This window comes from Macaca mulatta, chromosome 1 (genome assembly GCF_049350105.2).
Source record: "Macaca mulatta isolate MMU2019108-1 chromosome 1, T2T-MMU8v2.0, whole genome shotgun sequence".
In the NCBI taxonomy this organism is placed as follows: domain Eukaryota; kingdom Metazoa; phylum Chordata; class Mammalia; order Primates; family Cercopithecidae; genus Macaca; species Macaca mulatta.
In genome coordinates, this window is record NC_133406.1 from 134585969 (window position 1) to 134608211 (window position 22243).

Consider the following 22243-nt stretch of genomic DNA (forward strand, 5'->3'; position numbering starts at 1 on the left):
CTAAAAGACATGAGGAAGAATTGAAATACCTGACCCTATCCTGTACTACAGGGGTGGAAATACTATAAAAAAATATCATGAAATCAGTCAACAAATTTGGAATATGAGTAGCAACTTATATAAGAGTAATTATATAAATACTGTTATAATTTTTCTAAATGGACTGTGGTTATATGAGAGAATATCCAAATTGTTAGGAAATCTACATAGAAATATTTATAGGTAAAGCACCATGATATAAGCAACTAACCATCAGATATTTCAGACATTATGCAGGTATAAATCTATTTAAAGTGAGTGTGAGAGAGTGTATACAAGCAAATGAGTGATAGAGAAAATGGGGCAAAATATTAACAATGGCTGAGTGTGAATAAAAGATATAATGGTATTTCTTAAAATATTTGTATTTGTACAACTTTTTATGTTTGAAGTCATTTTTAAACAAAATTTGCAAATATACAACTTACTTACCTACGTATGTACTTACCTCCACATTCTATTGGCCTAATATTCTGGAGATGTCTAATACACATGTATGTATATATTATATACTAGCATAAGAAAAATATTTGACAATGCAGAATAGATAAGGGTATCAGAGTTTCTGTTTTATTTAGAAGCAAAAATTATTGAAGTGCCTCATAACACACTTCTTGTACTTGATATTTTTATCTGCCTTTACTCCTTTAGAAGATCATCCAGACTTTTAGCTTTAAATATTATATATTTTCTGACAACCATCAAATTTATCTTTAGCCCAGAGCTCTATATTGAATTAAAGACAGTATATTAAATTGCCTACTCAACAACTTAGACATCTAGTCAGCATTTCAAACACAGTATTTTTAATTTGTATACCTTAGAAACATGATCTGAAGCAAAATCTTTTTGTCTCCCTTGCACTTCAGAGTTGTGCCTACATCTAGTAAAAAAAACAAAACAAAACAAAACAAAAACAAAACAAAACAAAAACAGAGCAATACTATGGTACATTCTTGGTTGGAAACCAGTAAACTATGGAACTGTTCACCACAGCTTTGCTAAAATAAATTGGGCCAAGTGGAATTGGACCACAGGCTTCTGCCACAGTGTCCGAAACCAGACTTCTGTTTTTCCTTTTAAATCTGATATTTCAGTTAATTATTTATTGTCGCAGGATAAATTAACACAGAAGTTAGTAATTTAAAGCAATATACACTTATTTCCTTACACAAGAATGACTTATTGTCTATAGTCCAAGTTTTCTTATGAGTTTGTAGTTAAGATCTTGCATGGATCTGCAATAGTCCCAATCTCAGTCAAAGGCTGATATATATATATAAAATATTTTATATATATATATAATCTACATATTTATCATACACTTCAAAAAACACATAAAAGTTTGAAAATGCATATAATACAGAGTTCAGAAAAGAATCTGGCAAATTATCTAAAAATTACACTAATAATAATAATGATTACTAACTTTTATTTAGTCTTTTTTACATGGCGGGTGCATTAGGCTATTCTTGCATTGCTGCGAAGAAGTAATTTATAAGAGAAGTGGTTTAATTGGCTCATGGTCCTGCAGCTGTACAGAAAGCTTAGTGTCAGCATCTACTTCTGGGGAGGCCTCAAAAAGCTTTTATTCACGGTGCAATGCAAAGCATGAGCAGGCACTTCACATGGCTAAAACAGAACTAAGAGAGAGTAGGGTGAGGGTGGGAGTGTGTTACACTCTTAACCAGATCTCACCAGTTCTCACTATTACAAGGACGGGACCAAGCCACAAGAAATCTTCACCCATGACTCAAACACCTCCCACCAGACCACACCCCCAACATTGAGGATACATTGCAATATACGATTTATGCAGGGACACATATCCAAACTATATCATTCTGTCCCTGGTGTCCACAAAATCTCATGTCCTTCTTACATTGCAAAATACGATCATGTTTTTTCAAAAGTTCCCCAAATTAACTTGTTTCAGCATTAACTCAAAAGTCCACAGTCCAAAGTTTCATCTAAAACAAGGCAAGACTTCCACCAATGAGCTTGTAAGATCAAAAACAAGTTATTTACTTCCAAGACACAATGAAACTGTTAACCCAAAATATCTGCAATTGGTCTCAGTCAATTTGGAAAGTTTATTTTGCCAAGGCTACAGATGCACCCTGGCATCAAGAAGTCCTGACAACCTGTGCCCAAGGTGGTCATGAGTACAGTGTGCTTTTATACATTTCAGGGAGCTATGACACATCAATCAATATGTGTAGGATGTACATTAGTTTGATCCAGAAGAGCAAGACAACTCGAAGTGGGAGCTTTCAGGCTAGAAGTAGACAAGAGACAATAGGTTGCAGTCTTTTGAGTTGTTGTTCAGCCTTCCACTGATTTCAAAATTTAGTCTGGCTCAGTAAATGTGCATCTTTACATAAACGATAGGGCAGAGGAAGCAATCAGATATGTATTTGTCTCAGGTGAACCTTAGAGGGATGACTTTTGAGTACTGTCTGTTATTTGTCCACAAGGAATTTCCTGTGGGCAAAATGTGAGGACTTCCAAGCCTCCTTCACTTTTGCATTCTGTGTGCCTGAAGGCTTAACACTATAATGTGGAAGCTGCCAAGGGTTACATTTTGTACTCTCTGGAGCTGGAGCAGCATCTCAAGCTGTACCTAGACACCTTCGAGCTGAAGCTGGAGCCAGAGTGGCCAGGATGTGGAAAGCAGTGTCCCGAGGTTGCACAGTGCAGTAGGGCCCTGGGCCTGGCCCATGAAATCTTTCTTCCTTCTTAAGCCTCTGGACCTGTGATAGGACCTGTGAAGGGCACTGAAATTCCTTCAAGGCTTTTTCCCATTTTCTGAATATTAACACTTGGCTCTCTTTCAGTTATGCTAATTTTTCTATCAAGTAGTTGTTCCACAACCTGATTGAATTCCTCTCCCTAAACAGCTCTTTCTTCCTCTGTCATATGCCCAGGCTGTGAAATGTCCAAACTTTTACTCTCTGCTTTTCTTTTTTAAATAGATATTTCAACTTTAAGTCATTTATTTGCTCCTGCATCTCAGCATAGGCTGTTAGAAGCAGTGAGGCACATTTGAATGCTTTGCTGCTTAGAAATTTCTTCCACAGGATACTCTAAATTATGTCTCTCAAGTTCAAACTTTCACAGAGCCCTAAGGCATGAATGGAATGTAACCAAGCCCCTTGCTAAGGCATCACACATGTGACCTTTTCTCCATTCTTAATAAATTTCTCATTTTTATCTGAGACCTCAGAAGCCTGGCCTTCACTGTCCATATCACTATCACCATTTTGGTTACAGCCATTTAACCAGTCTCTAAAAGTTCCAAACTTTCCCTCAACTTTCTTTCTTCATCTGAGCCCTCCAAAGACTTCCACCCTCTGTCCATTACCAAGTTCCAAAGTTACTTCCATATTTTCAAGTATTTTTATAGTAATGCCCCACTGTTCGGTACTAATCTTCTCTATTAGACAGTTCTTGCAGTTGCTATAAATACCTGATACTCAGTAATTTATAGGAAAAGAAGTTTGAGTGGCAGGCTGTATAGGAAGGATAGTGCTGGGATCTTCTTCTAGTAAGGCCTCAGGAAGCTTTTACTCATGGTAGAAGGTAAAGCAGGAACAGGCGCTTCACATGGTAAAAACAGTAGGAAGAGAGGGGAATGGGGAGGTGCCACACACTGTTAATCAAATCTCACAAAGACTTACTTTTGCAAGGACAGCACAAAGCCATGAGGAATATGACCCCATGACCCAAACACCTTCTGTCAGGCCCCACCTCCAACATTGAGAATTACATTTCAGCATGAGATTTAAGTGGGGGCAAATACCCAAACTATATTAGCAGGCATAAAAGCTATGGCTCGCTATTTAAAATATTACCATTCATGATTCTGATAGTGACCATCAAATATAAGTATTTATATGTTCAATATGGGATACTTCAGTTTTCAAAAAAGTTAACTAATTTCTCATGGCCACACAACTATTAATAAGTGGCTCACACCTGTAATCCCAGCACTCTGGGAGGTTGAGGAGGGCTGATCATTTGAGGCCAGGAGTTCAAGATCAACCTGGGCAACATGGCAAAACTCCGTCTCTACTAAAAATTAAAAAATTAGCCAGGCATGCTGACACGCACCTGTAATCCCAGCTACCTGGGAGGCTGAAGGACGAGAATTGCTTGAACTCAGGAGGTGGGTGTTGCAGTGTGTTGAGATTGTGCCACTGCACTCCAGCTTTGGTGACAGAGTGAGACTCAATCTAAAAAAAAGAAAAAATAGCTTCTGGTATTTTCACTCTTAATAATATATTTGTCTGTGCATTCTAATTTGTGTACTTTGTATTTATAGCACTTCCATAAGCCTGTGTTCTTCATGGTTGTTTTATTTACAGTTAACATTTTTATGTACTTAGGATATACAGAGATATTAAGGAATAAATATGTATTAAAATTAGAAAAACAGATATTTAGGTATGACCAGTCTAGTTGGCAATTCCCCTTTAAATCATATAAATTTATATGTCTAGATTAGAGTATTATAAGCCCCCTGGTGAAGAAATATTCCATGTTGCTCACTGTTTACCACAATATGCATAAAGAAAATCCCAAGTATTTTGTTGTTGTGAAAATAAATACAAGAGACTGATGGGAATATCAATGACTCTAAGATTTTGCATATATAACTTGAAGAATTAAGAAACCATATAATTAGATGTAAAAATTTGGGAGACCAGTAGATTTTCGTGGTGAATGTATATCAAATATCCAAGCTGATTTTTATTAAGGTGGTTTGGGAATTTAAGAAAAAATAGTCCGTGAGGGAATTCTTAATTATTATGCAATAATTTGCTATTGTGGCAAATTACACTGAGCTTGATGAGAATAATTTGGTAGAATGATGAGAAAACTTTGGTTCAACTGAGGTCAAGAGGAAATGAGAGAAGTAAAGTTAGTTGTAATAGGTTTAAAAAATAATTATGAAGCAATTAACTATATAATGGAGTATAGATTGAAGCAATAGCTACAGAGGGATATTGAGATAAGAGAGATTGTAACTAAAAAAGGAAGATATTATGTACTGTGTGTATGCTGATAGAAATAATCCAGTAGGTAGAATAACATTAATGATAAAACAAAGAGAAGCAAGGAATGCTCTTGGGATACGCTTAAGGAGAAAAGAGGAAGATGAGGTTGGGGTTTATGCAAAAGTAAAACCCAGCTGCCATCTTTTCTAAGAAAATGGGTATTAGAGTGCATGTTTACAGATGCAAATATAAAAATATATTTTTGGAGAGAAATGGTAGAATCCCTTTTTATTAAATATATTTTTTACTTGAAAATAGATAACACCTTTATTACTTGTGATTTAAGAAAGGAGGGTAGATAAAGTTTAAAGAGAGAGAGGAGTTTGTATAAGAGTAAATATATATTCTGTAAATGTCTTAAAATTGATGGATCAAATACAATTGGTATCTATTTGATGTTGGTGGTCATGAATTCAAAGTAAGAAAAGTCATCAAGGTTGTCATTTTTTTTCCAGCTGTGTTTAGCTTTCCTAGAGAAGTTTGAGAGTAGACAGAAAATGGGATTTAGAAATGATGCTGTTTTTCCAGGCCAGAATAATAGAGAATAAGGATGAATATAATAATAATTCATGTAGGCTGCATGAGGAAATAAGTGAGTATATAAGGGGGCTGTACAACGCTGGAAACAAAGTCGATAGTTGAAAATTGCAAGTGGACAAATGGGAGAAAAAAGAGTTTTCAATGGACTCGTCAGAGATCATAATTAAAGAAAATGCTTTTATTTGTAAAAGGAATCATAAGTTACAAGCAAATGCAGGTATGATAGAGGGCAAGACCAAAAGAGAGAGGAGGTCAGTTTTCCAAGAGGACAGATTATGGAAAAGTTATTTTACTTATACTTAAAATAACAAGATTTATAGTTTGAATACTGAATATTGAATTTGAATCCATTATCTTTAAACCTTATGGATTTTAGAGGGAAGGGAAAAACAATGATTTGGAGGAATGAAGAGGACACCTTTTCCAAAGTCAGGGCCAATAGTTAGAAGACTTTATGGCTGAAGGATGAGTTGCTTAGTGGAAAGCCAGGTTTTAATTAGACATGTTTTAAAAAGTTCATAGAAGAGGTTGAGGATATAGGAGATGACAGGCTGTGAATTTCAGAGGGCATAGTGGAAACTTTGGGGGTCTGGAAAGATGTTAGGATTGGAGACAGATTAGCATATGTGGAAGTCTAGGGAAGGCAGTTTATTTGGTAATCCTGATGGGATATTTCTGATGATATTTTAAGCAGATTGGGTTGGTATTGGTGTGGGTATTATGGAAATTGACTTGTTTCCTGACACACTGAGATCTGTAGCTCCTTATAACACCATGAAATGAATTTTTTTTTAAATTTTCTTTAAGTCATGTGTTATTTAATTGAGGGTATAGATTATATAGATAAAAACACACATATCCACATGTCAAAGTAGGCAGATAATAAACAAGTAGATACATTTTAACTGCACATCAACAAAATGTTAATACTGTGGTTACACAATAAAGGAATTATTCAAATCCACACATATCCCTCCATCTCCATAACCTAATGGCTTCCATGTAAACATATTCTTTTTCTGAGACTACCTGGCCATTTCTAAGTGATGAAATGGTATTAGTTCTTCCCTTCTTTAAATTTTTCATCCTCACTGCAGCTAGATAAATAATTTTGAAGCAAACATATGATCATTTGGTATTTACTTATTAAAAGATCTCCATGGTATCCCATTTTCTTTTAAGACCAAAAAGATATTTATTTAAACACAATTTGAAAATTTATGCAAAAGTGTGCACTAAGTTCTCAATCCTCCTCTCTGTTTCCACTCCCACTCCCTCTCACTATGAAAATGTTGTACTTGTGGTTACTTCTGCATTTCTTACCTTCCTTCTTCATCAAGTTAACATATTCATATCCACACCCAAGGCCACTAACCCAGTTCCAAAGGGATAACTTTCTTGTCTTCCCTGAATGCATCAATACACTAACAGATGCTTGTATCATGGCAATTGTCTCTTATTCATGGCACTTGCTAATTTTGCAATGTTACATTAACTTGAATAGCTATATGAGCAATATTAATCTTTTTCACTAGACTCTAAACTCTAAGGTGACTTCCAGGTTATGCCTCTCTTTATCATTATTTAAGCAGGTCACAGGCATCAATCTTGCTTACAGTTACTCAAATCAATTAGTTGACAAATTAATCTTTTTCTTTTCTTAAATATATCTGAAAATGCATTCAGTAAAACCCAAAGATCAGACTAAAAAAACAGACAGAACTAGGGTATGTGTCCATGATGAGTGTTCAAGAGCAAAAAAAAAAATTAGAAAGCCCTACAATAACTTCTTCTTACCTTGAAGAAGAAGGAAGGTAAGAAATGCAGAAGTAACCATAAGTACAACATTCTCATAGTGAGAGGGAGCAGGTGTGGAAAGAGAGAGGAGGCTTGAGAACTTAGTGCACACTTTTGCATGAATTTTTAAGTTGTGTTTAAAGAAATATCTTTTTTTGTTTTAAAAAAGCCCTGCAATGGAATAGAGAAAAAAGATCAGAGAAGGTGATTTTAGGAATAAAATGATGGTTTCCGTATTTGAAACATAGATAATAAAAAGAAAATAGAATAATAAGAATAATATGAATTCTACTGTGAATTCTCCTTTTCTTTTCCACGAGTAAATAAACCCTAGCTTTGCCTTCCTCATATTTCACATTTTCAATGTGCGCTGCATATTGAAGGAAACAACCTGCTTAGTCTGGTCTTGAAGGTTGCCTGTTTAGTGACCAGAAAATTCACTTTTAGAAGAAACTTTATGTGCCAGTGATTTAGAACCATTCTGCTTTAAATGGAGCACTTGAAATGGCCCTGAAGAATGCCATCCAAAGTGCAGCATTAGGGGACATACCAGCCACAGTGAAAGGTCATGCTTTGCTTTCCATTCACAATTCCCTTTGTTGCATGTGTTTCTGATTTTTTTTTTTTTTCCTAAAACTCCGTAGCACACTCAGTTTGGAGCTCTTCTAGTACATCAAAATATGCCAACATAACACAATTATTTGAGGAAATTTGAAATTATTTGAGGTAAAGATATACTCGGAAGAGACAGTGCTCTCTCTTGTCGTTCTAAGATTAAATTCATCCCCTACAAAACCCCTTATTTGTTATTTAATCAAGCTTTTATAATCTTGTGACAGAGAGAGAGATCAGGACTCTATACAACATTAATTTGCAGGCATTAGTTTGTATGTTTCCAGAATATCTTTCTTTCTTGGAAATGCACAGATATTCTTGTAAAGGATGATTGAAGTACATGTTTGATTTTATGAATGTTGGATGATTTGTATTTATTCACAGCAGGAGTTGCACAAAGATGTGGCATTGCTGTTGTCTTCTGTATATCCCCTATATTGCCTGATGAACATTATTTTTTATTTATTGATATATTTACATATTCGCTTACCATAAGCTTCCTGGCTTTTTCTGTATTCTTGAATAATGCACACTTCTTTCTATTTTCAAAGGGAGTTTTATATTTATTTGGTTTGGGGTATGCTATTTTAAATTTAAGATAAAATATATAATAGTTCTAGGTAGATTGAAATCAGATTGAATTGTAAGTTATTAAAATTGGTGGTAATTAAAATAGAAGTGGATTGCTTAAATCAAATAACAGAGTATGAAATAAAAATATAAATCTCATTGCTTATGATATACTTTTAGGGGGTTGAGTGATTTCAGCTCTCTAAATCTTTATATCTCTAAATCAAATTGTATTATCCTACATTTCATGTCAATACCAACAGTCTGTACATATGCCAGTGTTCATTTATATATCTGGCTGACCTGTGGCTTGAAATGATATTAACCATTGTGGCCAACATGTAAATTAAAGCAGGTTGAAACATCTAAGAATTCTGGTCAGTTATCAAGCAATTAGTTCATTTATAATTTTTGTGCTTTATCAAAGATAGATAGATAGATACTATTTTTCTTTCTTTATATCGAGAATTTCTCTTCATTTTCTTCTATTTCACGAAATGTCTTGTGGCTATGCATATTTAACCATAGCGTTTAGCAAGTACTTACTCAAAATATTTGATAACCATACTGTTGAGGTCAACCCTGGGAGAGTCTTAACACGCGTTGTTGGAGTGGAATCCTTGATGTGCAGGAGATGTTCATACTAGCCAGAGAGTGCTGATTTTGCACAACTCTTTCCAATTCTGTTCCTAGTGACTTCATGTTAGTGTCTTGAAGTCAGTTCTGAAAGAACTATTTACACTAAGAAAATTACTAAAATCTATGAATTGGTATACAAATATGTATATGTGTATTTTAAACTATATACCATCATTTCAAGTTTTGGGATCACATTATTAAGAAAGAAATGCCTAGCTTTTATATGAAAATTTGGCAAGGCTGTGTATTTACATATTATATACCAGTAGCATGCACATTAATTTTTCTTTTGAATTTTCACCAATATTAGCTCTATGGACAACAACAAATAAGAGGTTGTTTTCGGGTTATCATGAAAGCTCTCTAGTCTTCAGACTGTGAATAGAGTTGAGAGTTAATGGATCAGTTCTTGTCATTCTATTTGTATAATTACTCAAATGTATGCAAAAGTATTCATCCATTATTCCATGGTGTGTAGCCATATTACCACCATAAACATCAAGTGCAAGCATCCAATTGTGCTTCCAAAGCGTGTGCTTCAGTTTGTATTTTATTACATATAACCACAAATGATAACTTCATGAATTGTGATGTTATTACATGACATGATTACTAACATCCCATTTTCCATGGATATAAAGGCCAACATTGCACTTATGGGTGTAACCAAGTCAATCACGAATTTCCATCTTTGTGAATCTAGGTACTGAAACTAATCTAGGTATCAATTCTGTATCTGTTAAGGTTAAGTGGTGAGGAGAAACCATGAGGTAATTTGAATACAGAATCTTTAATATAAAGAATAATTGTCAGGGGATTGGAGAATGGTGAATTGGCTAATAAGAGTTAAAGCGAGCATTAAATAACACAGAAAAAGCAGGTATAGAAATTAGCTAGTGCTCATGAGGCTGGAATAAAAGGACCTAAGAAAGAGACTTCTTCACCATGTCAAGACTGGAATTGAGATCTTTTTGGAGGAGTCATATCCTCAAATCACAAGATGCCACATAAGATACGGAGGGGACTCAGTGGTATGACTTGCTACATTTTTTTTCTAGGTTGTAAGAGAGACTCATCCACGGAAAGGGGATGTGCCTTAAAACTCACTTTACTAGAACATGGATGAAGCTGGAAACCATCATTCTGAGCAAACTATCGCAAGGACAGAAAACCAAACACCGCATGTTCTCACTCATAGGTGCGAACTGAGCAATGAGAACACTTGGACACAGGGTGGGGAACATCACACACCAGGACCTGTTGTGCGGTGGGGGGAGCGGGAGGGATAGTATTGAGGGATATACCTAATGTAATTGACAAGTTGATGGGTGCAGCACACCAATGTGGCACATGTATACATATTAACAAACCCGCACGTTGTGCACATGTACCCTAGAACTTAAAAAAAAAAAAAAAAAAAAAAACCCTCACTTTGCTGTCCCTTGTATGAATGCTGGGGAGCCTGTTTGTGTGAAGGTGCCTCATCTGTGGCATTCCACTGCAAAGCTTCCAAGAGAGATGACAGGGAGATTTGCAGGCTGATGAGTGTTTCATCCTGCTGCTATCAGAAGGAAGCAGATAATGGGGGCATATCTGCAGGCGCTGGATGCTTGAGAAAATACACTGTGCTGAAGTCAGGTGCTGGAGAAAGCTGTGCTCTTCAGGAAACTAGCAGGAAAGAACCTATGCACTTTGCATAAGCCAAGTTTTGTAGGAAGTGTGCATTGCAGGCACCTAGAGGTAGAGAAAACTGTGTAGATTAAAGAGCCAAGTGCTGGAAAAAGCACACTCCTTAGAAATCTGGAAAGTGAGACACAGTGGCATCAGGAAGAAAAATCCCCCTCCTCCTTTGGTGTCTCTTGAGCACTCTCTACCAACATGGCTTAACATGGTGTCAGCTAGCAAAGGAACCATATTTATGAAACCTACCTCTATTATCCTAGAACAGTCAAAACAGCTGATTTTGAAGATGAAAGTTAATTCATTTATACATTTGTTATGTGTTATAAATTGTAAGAATCTCTAAAAATAAAAGTAACTTGTCACTTGTTGAATTGTTTTTATTGAGAAGACAGTTCATAGAAAAACATCACAGTAATTCTTTAAGTATTTGACGTATGAAATAATTAGATGTGTTTTCTTTACTCCTACTTTGTGTTATAAAATGGCCTTAAGATGAGAATAAAAAATGCTCTCTGCCTAAATTCAACAGATTTAAATATTTTGTCAATATGTTTTAGAAGGTAAAAAAGAATAGACAGCAGTGGGAATATGTGTGTCTTTAGGAGAGGACCACCAAGTTTATTTTTGAAAGAAAAGTGAAGAATGACAAAATAGTAGTATAATAGATGTTAAACAAAGTGTGACTGTCATCTGGTCATGGACTTTGGTATTGTGATGTTGCAGTGAAATGTGAATTTTCTGGGTTATTGTTTATTACTAAATGTGGGCTAGGTACCAAAAGACAAGAACGAAACATGACAAAGAATATTCTTAAAATATAATAGGAAATTATTAAAAGCATATCAGCTTTTTCTTCCTGAAAAACACATAATAAGTAATCATCTCTGTCTTCTATTTTGTCCCAGGTTTCAAGTTATATTTTGTTATATAATAAAGCACTGTGGCCCAAACAACATCCCTATTGTATCAGCCGGCAGCCATTGTTCAACCAGAGGAGCAAAACCACTTGGCTATATATTATTTATTTTTGTTGCAGGAAATCAGCCTCATACAACAGGAGGTTGTTAAAAAGCCTTTATAATGCTTTCTGTATCCACATATGATGTGTAATCTTGAAGTTGCAGGGTAAGCAGTTGATAGATGTGAAGGGGGAATATCAAAGGCAGGCTGCAATGATTAAATAAACTGGAACCCTAAACTGAAACCAGCCAGCCATTCTTCTTGCTTTTGACTTTGGTATTAAGAGTATCTTGCAGAAGCAGGGGCCTTGTGTCAGAAAACTGAACCTTTCCAAGGAGTCAGAAATGCTGAAGGAAAACACAAGAATAGGTAGAACAGCTGCAGATCCGGCTACTGCTTCAAGACATTGAAATGAGTCATCAGATCAACAAACACGTGTGTGTGTGTCTCTGTGTGTGTGTGACTTACACAGAGAACACACACACACACTCGAGAGGGGAGAGAGAGAGAGAAAGAGAGAGATATTAAATGGTTGCTACCTTCCATTTACCCTGCAAATCTCCCAAGGATCTTCTCCCAGCAACCTTCTAATGTGTCCAAATTAGAAACACACAAGATAGGAACTTCTCAAAAGTTTAGCTCAGTCTAGTTAAGACGACACATAACACTTAACATGTGTTTTACATAACAGTAATCTTTAAAAACCAGACTATCAAATATGGTGCTTTAGTCCTTTTTCACACTTCTGTAAAGAACTGCATGAGTCTGGGTAATTTATAAAGGAAAGATTAATTGACTCACATTTTAGCCTGGCTGGGGAGGCCTCAGGAAATTTACCATCATGGCAGAAGGTGAAGGGGAAGCAAGGCACCTTCTTCACAAGGCAGCAAGGAGAATGATCACAAGAGAAACTACACAACACTTATAAAGCCATCAGATCTCATGAGAATTCACTCACTATCATGAGAATAGAATGGGGGAAAATGTACCCATGATCCAATTATCTCGACTTATTCTCTTCCTTCATACTTGGAGATTATGGGGACACAAAGTCAAGATTTGACTTTCATGGGGACACAAAGCCTCCTCATTCTGCCCCAGCCCCTCCCAAATCTCATGTGTCTTTCACATTTCAAAACCAATCCTGCCTTCCCAACTGTCCCCCAAAATCTTAATTCATTCCAGCATTAACCCCGAAGTTCAAGTCCAAAAGTCTCATCTGAGACAAGACCCTTCCACCTAGGAACCTATAAAATGAAAAGCAAATTAGTTACTTCCAAGACACAATGCAGGTACAAGCATTGGGTAAATATTCCTGTTCCAAATGGGAGGAATTAGCCAAAACAAAGGGGCTACAGGTCCCATGTGATTCTGAAATCCATTTGGGGAGTCATGAAATTGTAAATATCCAAAATGATCTCCTTTGACTCCATGTCTCACATTCAGATCATGCTGATGCAAGAGATGAGCACCTCAGGACCTTGGGCAGCTCCAACCCTGTGGCTTTGCAGGGTACAATGTCCCTCCCAGCTGCTTTCACTGCTGGTGTTCAGTGTCTGTGGCTTTTCCAGGTGGAAAGCTGTCAGTAGATCTACTATTCTGGGTTCTGGAGAACAGTGGCCCTCTTCCCACAGCTCCAGTAGGCAGTGCTCCAGTGAGTACTATGTGTGGGTGCTCCAGTCCCACATTTCCCTTTTGCCCTGTTCTAGCAGAAATTCTCCATGAGGGCTCCAACCCTGACGGTTTCTGCCTAGATATCCAGAAATTTCCATACAACTTCTGAAATCTAGGTGTAGATTTCCAAAGCTCAATTCTTGTCTTCCATGTACTGGCAGGACCAACACCACACAAACTACCAAGACTTGGGGCTTGCACCCCACTGAAGCAATGGCCCAAACTGTATTTTGGCTCTTTTTAGCCATGACTGCAGCTGGAGTAGGTAGGACACAGAAAACCAAGTCCCTAGGCTGCACAGAGCAGCAGAGTCCAGGCCCATGAAACCATTTTTACCTCCTAGGCCTCAGGCCTGTGAGAGGAGGGACTGCTGAGAAGGTCTCTGACATGCCTTGATGTTTTCCCCATTGTCTTGGTGATTAACATTCTGTTCCTCATTATTTAGGCAAAGTCCTGCAGCTGGCTTGAATTTCTCCCCAGAAAATTGTTTTTTCTTTTCTACCACATCATCCCACTGCAAATTTTTCAAACTTTTGTTCTCTGATTCCCTTTTAAACATAAGTTCCAATTTCAAACAATTTCTTTGTGAATATATAAAACTGAATGCTTTTAAGAGCACCTAGGTTACCTCTTGATTGCTTTGCTGCTTAGAAATTTTCTCTGCCAGATACCCTAAATTATCTTTCTCAAGTCCAAGTTCCACAGATCTCTAGGGCAGGGTCAAAATGCCACCAGTGTCTTTGCAAAAGCATAGCAAGAGTCACCTTTATTCCAGTTCCCAACAAGTCCCTCATCTCCATCTGAGGCCACGTAGGCCATTCATTGTCCATATCACTATCAGCATTTTGGTCAAAGTCGTTCAACAAGTCTCAATGAAGTTCCAAATGTTTTCATATCTTCCTGTCTTCTGAGCCCTCCAAGTTTCTATGAAGTTTCAGACTTTCCCACATTTTTTTTTTGTCTTCTTCTGAGCCCTCCAAACTGTTTCAACCTCTGTCTGTTACCCAGTTCCAATATCACTTCCATATTTATGGGTATCTTATTAGCAGTACCCCACTTTCTGTGGTATCAATTTACTGTATTAGCCTGTTTACACACTGCTATAAAGAATGATCTGAGACTGGGTATATAAAGGAAAGAAGTTTAATTGACCCACAGTTTAGCATGTCTGGGGGTGGGGGATCAGGAAATTTACAATCATGATAGAAGGCATAGGGGAAGTGAACAACCTTCACAAGGCATCAGGAAGGAGAATGACCACAGGACCAACTAGCAAACACTTATAAAGCCATCAGATCTCGTGAGAACTCACTATCATGAGAACAGCATGGGGGAAACTGCCCCCATGATCTAATTACCTCCACCAGATCTCTCCCTCGACAAATAGGGATTTGGGGGATTTGGCAGATTCTTGGGATTAAAATTCAAGATGAGATTTGAGTGAAGACACAAAGCCTAACCATAGTATATGGAATTTTGGTGCCATCAGAAAATTGACTTTTAAAAACTACACATATTTATTTTTTTAATTAACAAACAATTGCTGGGTCTATTCACTGGGTAAATAAATGTGATGTTTTGATATATGTATATATCATAGAGAGTTGACTTTTGCTTATTCATTGATCAAATGTTCACCTGTTAATATGTAGTTTTTAATATAGTTTTATTGCTGTCAGAATTAGCATTTAAGCTCTCCTTCACAGGAAACTGCTACAGGGAGCATAACTGATTCATAGCCCCAGTCGCTTTTCTTTTGGAGTAACCATAATTTTGTTTCAAGGCCATGTATAACCTGGCTTGCTCTCAACCAATAACTAAGTCCAATGTGGATACTAGTGCCAGCCCATTAGGATGGGATTCAGAACTTCTAAATTGAGCAATGTTAACTCAGGGAGTGCTTGTTTGCCTAGCTGAAACTTTCTTAGAAATGTGTTGCAGTCTAATATTCTTACCCAATAATTCCCTTTCTGTCCCTTTCACTGGTAACAGAACAGTATCATAAGCTGTTGTTTCTCCCTGCATACTCTTCTTTCTTTTATCCTTTGCAGGTAATCCCTCAAAATAATCTATTACACATCAAATTCCTTTCTGTGCTTTTTAAATTACGCTAACTAGTGATTTTACTCAACAAATATTTAAATGTGTATAATGGCGTTTTTGTAGAATACAAAAACCAAATAGGGAAACTCAACAAGCTTACATTCCATTGTGGGACAAAAGGTATATAGAAGTGATCAATATATACAAGATAATATTTTATCCTGTATCTTTCATAGAAAGTTTGTCATGAATACTTCTTAGAATTTTAAATTTGAAGAGTTCCAGTTACCTAATATGTATGTACCTAAATACTTGTGATATAGGAAGAGGGTCATTAAAGGACTTCATAGGAAAAATAATTGTATTCTATATTGTATGAAAATATTGTAATTGTATTAAATTCTGAAATAAATTGTATTAAATTCTGAAAGACAAATGTTGAAAATGTTTTAGATTCATAAGACAATATAGAAAAACATAATTAAAAACACACTTGTAGTACAGAAAAAAATGAATGTTAGTCTTGCTGTGATTTTTCACAAAATTTTGCAGTCATAAAAATAACTTCACAGCTGATGTTAAGAAAGCAATCAGTAAAAATTCGTTGTTGCATTAAACATTATTGATATTCTCAAATGTATTCCTACACTTGATCTTAGCCAAAAGGCCGAGAAGCAATCAAATGTATTCCTTTATATTTACATATGTTCTGAATTGTTGACTACATCATCTCCTTCTAGGTTTTAGAATGTGTCTAACTCAGTCAGGGTATCATTTGTTCATTAATAGTTCGAGTACAACACCAACGTCATTAAATCGTGCTTCTCCTGCAAAAATCTTGCTTCTCCTGCAAAAAATCTTGCTTCACATTGCAACCTATTCACATTATCAGAATTTGAAAGATATCAAAAAATAAATGAGACTAAGCAAAAAAGATTTGACCTTACAAGTGGGGCTAAAAGATTAAATTACTAGAGAAGAGATGTTTGCTTTAGAGAATGTAATAAAAACTCAGTTCATCAGTGTGTTGTTTCATTTTTTACCTTTATTTACTCATCTATTATATGGATCATATATTAAATAGAAGGCTAGTTATAGATAACTATAACTGTAGTATATGCACATTTTATGACAAAGTGTGATGCAAAATAAAAATATTTTCTCTATTTAAATAAGCAAATATATTCATTTACAATTTTTTAACATTTCAAATATACATTGTGAAAATTTTACAAAATACAGAAAAAAATAAAGAATGTAAAACTGTCTAAAAATTCTATCCTTGATAAATAATTGTTATTGATATATTGATATAAACTATAACATGTTGCAAATAACTTTCTATGTAACTAAATATTTTTCTGAAACGTAATTATAATAGGTAAAATATTTCAGAAAATATATTATGGATGTAAGACTGATATGAGATAAACATTCAATTATGATCATTTCATACTTTTTTTTTTTTAAAGTTTTGGCACTTTAGTCCTGTGATTTATGTGTGGAGGATGGGCATGGGGGATAAGAAATGGAACTTTGTATGCTAAATATTTAGTTGTCTAATCATTTATATAATAATTCATTTTATCCTCAATGATAACATTTCCTACTTTAGTAATATATAAAGATAGATTTACATGTTTTTGTCTATTTTAAAAATTATCTTAAGACAATTATTTTGACAGTATTAAAACCTTTTCCTTATGGAAGTTTTATAGTACTTTTTTATAGTTGATAATGTGAATCATTCTATTTTTTTTCAACAATATCTTGGCTACCTTTTTATATATAAGCTCCAGGAACATTTTACAATTATGTAATCTGTTATAGATTCTGTTAATCATTCACTATAATTTATAAATTGATTTAAAATAATGAACATTTTTAATATATTTATTTTTCAAATCAGGATATTTGTGTGTTTCTTGACTTATCAGATTGTTATTTACGCACTTCAGTAAAATTTTGGTTTTCTTTATCCTGATCAAGAACCTTTCCTACTAATTGTATTTCTATTTATTTTACATTTTTTCATTGTTTCATACTTTTAAAAAAATATCATATTTAAACAGATATTTACTGTAATATTGGAATAACTGATTTGGGAATACTTGGTAACATACTCGCGATCATCTTGGGTTCTTCAATTTTCTTTTTGTATTTTATTTTCTCTAGAATAACTCTAAAATCATTTGCAAATTATAATGATTTTTATTTCCTATACACACACACATAAACACACACATTTCTTTTACAGTATGTATAAATACTTGTGTATGTTTTTATCTCTCTATATATCATTATACATACAATTTTGTCATGTATTGCATTCAGCTATAATTTCCAGAAAAAGTGATAATTGTGAGAATGATTATTTTTGATATAATTCAGATATTACTGAGATTCCTTAATGTTTCTTCATTAAATAAAATGTTCTCTACTGGCTTAAAAGAGAGCTTTAAATCATTTATGGGATTTACATTAATTTTTAAAGAATTCATTTTAAACAAAAATGAATACTGAATTATTTCTAAAACATGATAACTTCTATAATTTCTGTGATATTCCCAATTGCCTATTGATAAGATAATTTGTATTATTTTGTGATTTAAAGGTTTACTTTCTTTGTCTCCTAGATTTGTTGGTCTGCTTATTTATTTATAATTTAACTCCAGTAATAATTTTATTCAAATGACCCACAAAAACATAAATGGTACTTATGTTGGTGATAATTTTTTCTCATCTGTCATCTCTTCCAAGTTTCATATCTCATCTTAAAATTCCTTTTTGTCTCCCATTATATATCTATTTGATTGCTATACAAAGTTAGAATATAATTTTCACAGTACATGAGATCTCTTTCTTAATCTTAAATAATTCGTTTTCAAGTTGATTTTATAATGCCATTACTTCCTTCTGTATTCTGAATGTTTTCATATTTTCTCTTCACTTCTTCCATCTTTCTTTCTTTCTTCTTTTCTTTCTTTCTTTCTCTTTCTTTCTTTCTTTCTTTTTCTTTCTTTTCTTTCTTTCTCTTTCTTTCTCTTTCTTTCTTTCTTTCTTTCTTTCTTTCTTTCTTTCTTTCTTTCTTTCTTTCTTTTTCTTTCTTTCTTTCTTTCTCTTTCTTTCCTTTCTTTCTTTCTTTTCCTTCTTTCTTTCTTTCTTTCAATACATAATATTTCTACATATATATCTATGTCATATATGATATCTATATGTGATTTTTTTTACATGCATTCATCATGTAAGGATCACGTCAGGGTATTTTGGGAGTATTCATCACCTCACATATTTATCATTTATGTGTGTTGGGAACAGTTCAGTCCTCTCTTCTAGTTTTGATATACATATACATTATTGTTAACTATAGTCACTCTACTCTGCTATCAAATATTGGAAATCATTCCTTCTATCCAGCTGCATGTTTGTACCTATTAACCAACTTCTCTGTATCCCCTCCATCCCCACCCACACAATCATTCCAGCTTCTGTTATCTACCGTTGCCCTCCCTAATTCTATGAGATCAACATTTTTAGCTGCCACTTAGGAGTGATAGTGAGCTATATTTGTCTTTCTGTGCTTGTCTTATTTTATTAATATGATGAGCTCCAGTACCATCCATACTGTAGCAAATAAGATGAATTCTCTTTTTTTATGCTCAAAGAGTATTCCATTGTGTATATATGTCAGATTTTCTTTATTCATTCATCAACTGATAGGCACATAGACTGATATAGGTTGATTCCGTATTTTTCATATTGTGACTAATGTGGCAATAGATATGAGAGTGCAGGTATCCCTTTATGGAATGTTTTATTTTATTTTATTTTTTGAATAAATATCCAGTGGTGGCATTGTTGGGTCATATGTTACCTCTAGTATTAGTATTTTGAGAAATCTCTATATTTTTTCCATAGTGGTTATACTGATTTACATTCCCATCAATGATGTATGAGAGTTCCCTCTTATCTGGATCCTCTGTTATTTCTGTTTTTTTTTAATTGCCATACTAACTGAGATGAGATGATATCACATTGTGGTTTTGACTCAGCATTTTTCAGATGATTAGTGATGTTGAACATTCTTTCTTATACCTGTTGGTCATGTGTAGATCTTGTTTTGAGAAATGTTTATTCATGTCCTTTGGCCACTTTTTATTGGATATCTTGTGGGGTTTTTTTTGTATGGGTTGTTTGAATTACTTATATATTCTGGATATTAGTCTCTTGTCAGATGAATAGTTTGCAAATGTGTTCTCCCATTCAACAAGTTGTGTCTTAATTGTATTGACAGTGATCTTGGCTATGCAGAAGATTTTTAGTTCAATACAGTCCCATTTGTCTATTTTTTGTTTTTGTTGCCTGTGCTTCTGAGGCCTAAGCTATAAAATCTTTATCTAGACCAATGCCCTGAAGTGTTTTTCATATGCTTTCTTCTAGAATATTTATGGTTTTGAGTCATATGTATAAGTCTTTAATCCATGTTGAGTTTATTTTTGTATATGGTGAGAAATAGAGGTCCAGTTTTAGTCTTCCACATCTGATTATCCAATTTTTCCAGAACCAATTATTGAAAAGGGTGCCCTTTCCCCAATGTATGTTAGCCCAGAACTAGAAAATTTAGACAACTACTAATTAAGAAGGTTGAAGAGGAATCAGTCATCCCTAGAGGAGATAAATTGTTATATGTTGGCCTAATTATAAGTGAGCATTCAACTTGTTGCAGAACTATTTTTTATTTACTAAAAACTGATTGACTTAATCATTATTTTAAAACAATTCCTTCTCACACTTCTGAGTGGCTTGAGCTTTCAAGCGAAAGTTAATTATTATGTGATTCACAACTATCAATCATTTTACAAATAACGATCCTAGTATTTCTCAGCAATAGATCAGCTTACTGACCACAGCAGGCATATGAAAAATGACAAATTGAAGTGTTATATTTTGTAAAAAGACCTGAATATCAAGCAGAGATTAATGTCTTTGAGAAAAGTTGAGAATAATAATTTTTACACAATGTGATTCATCAATTTAGCAACCAGAAATGGGCAATTGCTTTGATTGGCAATATATAAGATAGTGAAGTAATGAAAAAAATTAAGAAGTGCTTATATAAAAAAGTAATTTCACACAGTTAGAGTAACTAAGTCTTCGGTAGTTTCATTAACCTTAGAGACAGCATTTACTTTTCTTGGTTAAGATGCCTGTTTTCACTTTACCCTTCAAAGTGGTAGCTGTGTGACAACAATAATTTATATTGCTTCATAATAATATCTGATCCATAGATTTGCTGAAGAGATTACGGGAGATGTGTATGGCAAACACTTACTAAGGTCCTCAATGAACGGCAGTTGTTATTACCATACACCTCAGACTTAATCACAGTTCACCCTCTGCCTCATATGTGGTCTGATGATGCTGAAGATAGGGAAGGATAGAACATTGAGAACATAAGGGACTTTAGAGATAATCATTTGAACCTCTCTATTTTGTCGGAAAATAAACTAAGATTTAAAATAAATACAGTATATTTAGGAAATTGTGGGTTTTTTTTATACATTTACTAAATTATGTTAAAAATCTATAGACAATGTAGATTACTTCTCAAGAAAATTAATAAGACGTTTAAAAATCATCGCACGAGAGAAACTGATGTGTTCCACAGCTTATTAAATTCATCATCATTCAGCCAGAGTTAGTAGGTCTAGGTAAATTAAGAATTTTTGGTAATATCTAAGAATGTTTTAATGCATTTTGCAATTTGGCAAATTGTTAAAAATTATAAGAAAAGAGAGAGACATCTTCTCCTTTCTTAATAAAGAAAAATATTAGTTCTGACTTTACCCTATATTGCTTGTGGGCATACGTTTAATTTAGTTGAATTGAACTGAAATAGCCATAGAATATAAAGTAACCAAAACTGTTTCCACAAGGGAAAAAAATTCTAGAAGGTAAAGGGAAACTAACTCTACCATGTATTTTAATAAATAGTATAATTAAGAATGCTGACAAATGAATATATGCTATTCTTAATTTATTTATGTATTCATTTTTGAAATCTACACGGTGACTATAACGTTAATTTTATGTCAGTGTGGCTGGATCATGGTGACAAGATATTTTATTACATGTTATTCTCGATGTGCCTGTGAAGGTGTTTTGTGGAAGAGATTCATATCTTACTTGGTGAATTTTGAGTATAACAGATTGCCTTCATAATGTGCGTGGACCTCATCTGAACAGTTGAAGTCCTTAATAGAACAAAGATCCCACCCTTCCCTTGGAACAAGAAAGAATTCTGCCAGTAAACTGCCTTTGAACCCCCACTGCAGCTCATCCTGGGTCTCCAGCCTAGTGTCCTACTCCACAGTTTTACTTTCGAACTTTCACAATCATGGGAGCCAATTCCTTAAAATCAATCTTAATTTTCCTCTCTCTCTTTCTATGCAGACATACACACACACACACACTCTCTCTCTCTCTCTCTCACACACACACACACACACACACACACACCCACCCGTTGTTCCTGTTTCTTGGGAATATCCTGACTAAAACACGGCTAATATTTTTTCATTGAATCTTAGCAAATAGGAACGGGTGGCTGTAATGATAGTAAA

General features: G+C 34.6%; 1 pseudogene; it reads right to left on the minus strand.

The window, feature by feature from the left end:
- Positions 1 to 16141: 16141 nt before the first annotated feature.
- On the minus strand, positions 16142 to 16299 carry LOC144338907 (U2 spliceosomal RNA; annotated as a pseudogene).
- Positions 16300 to 22243: the final 5944 nt, after the last annotated feature.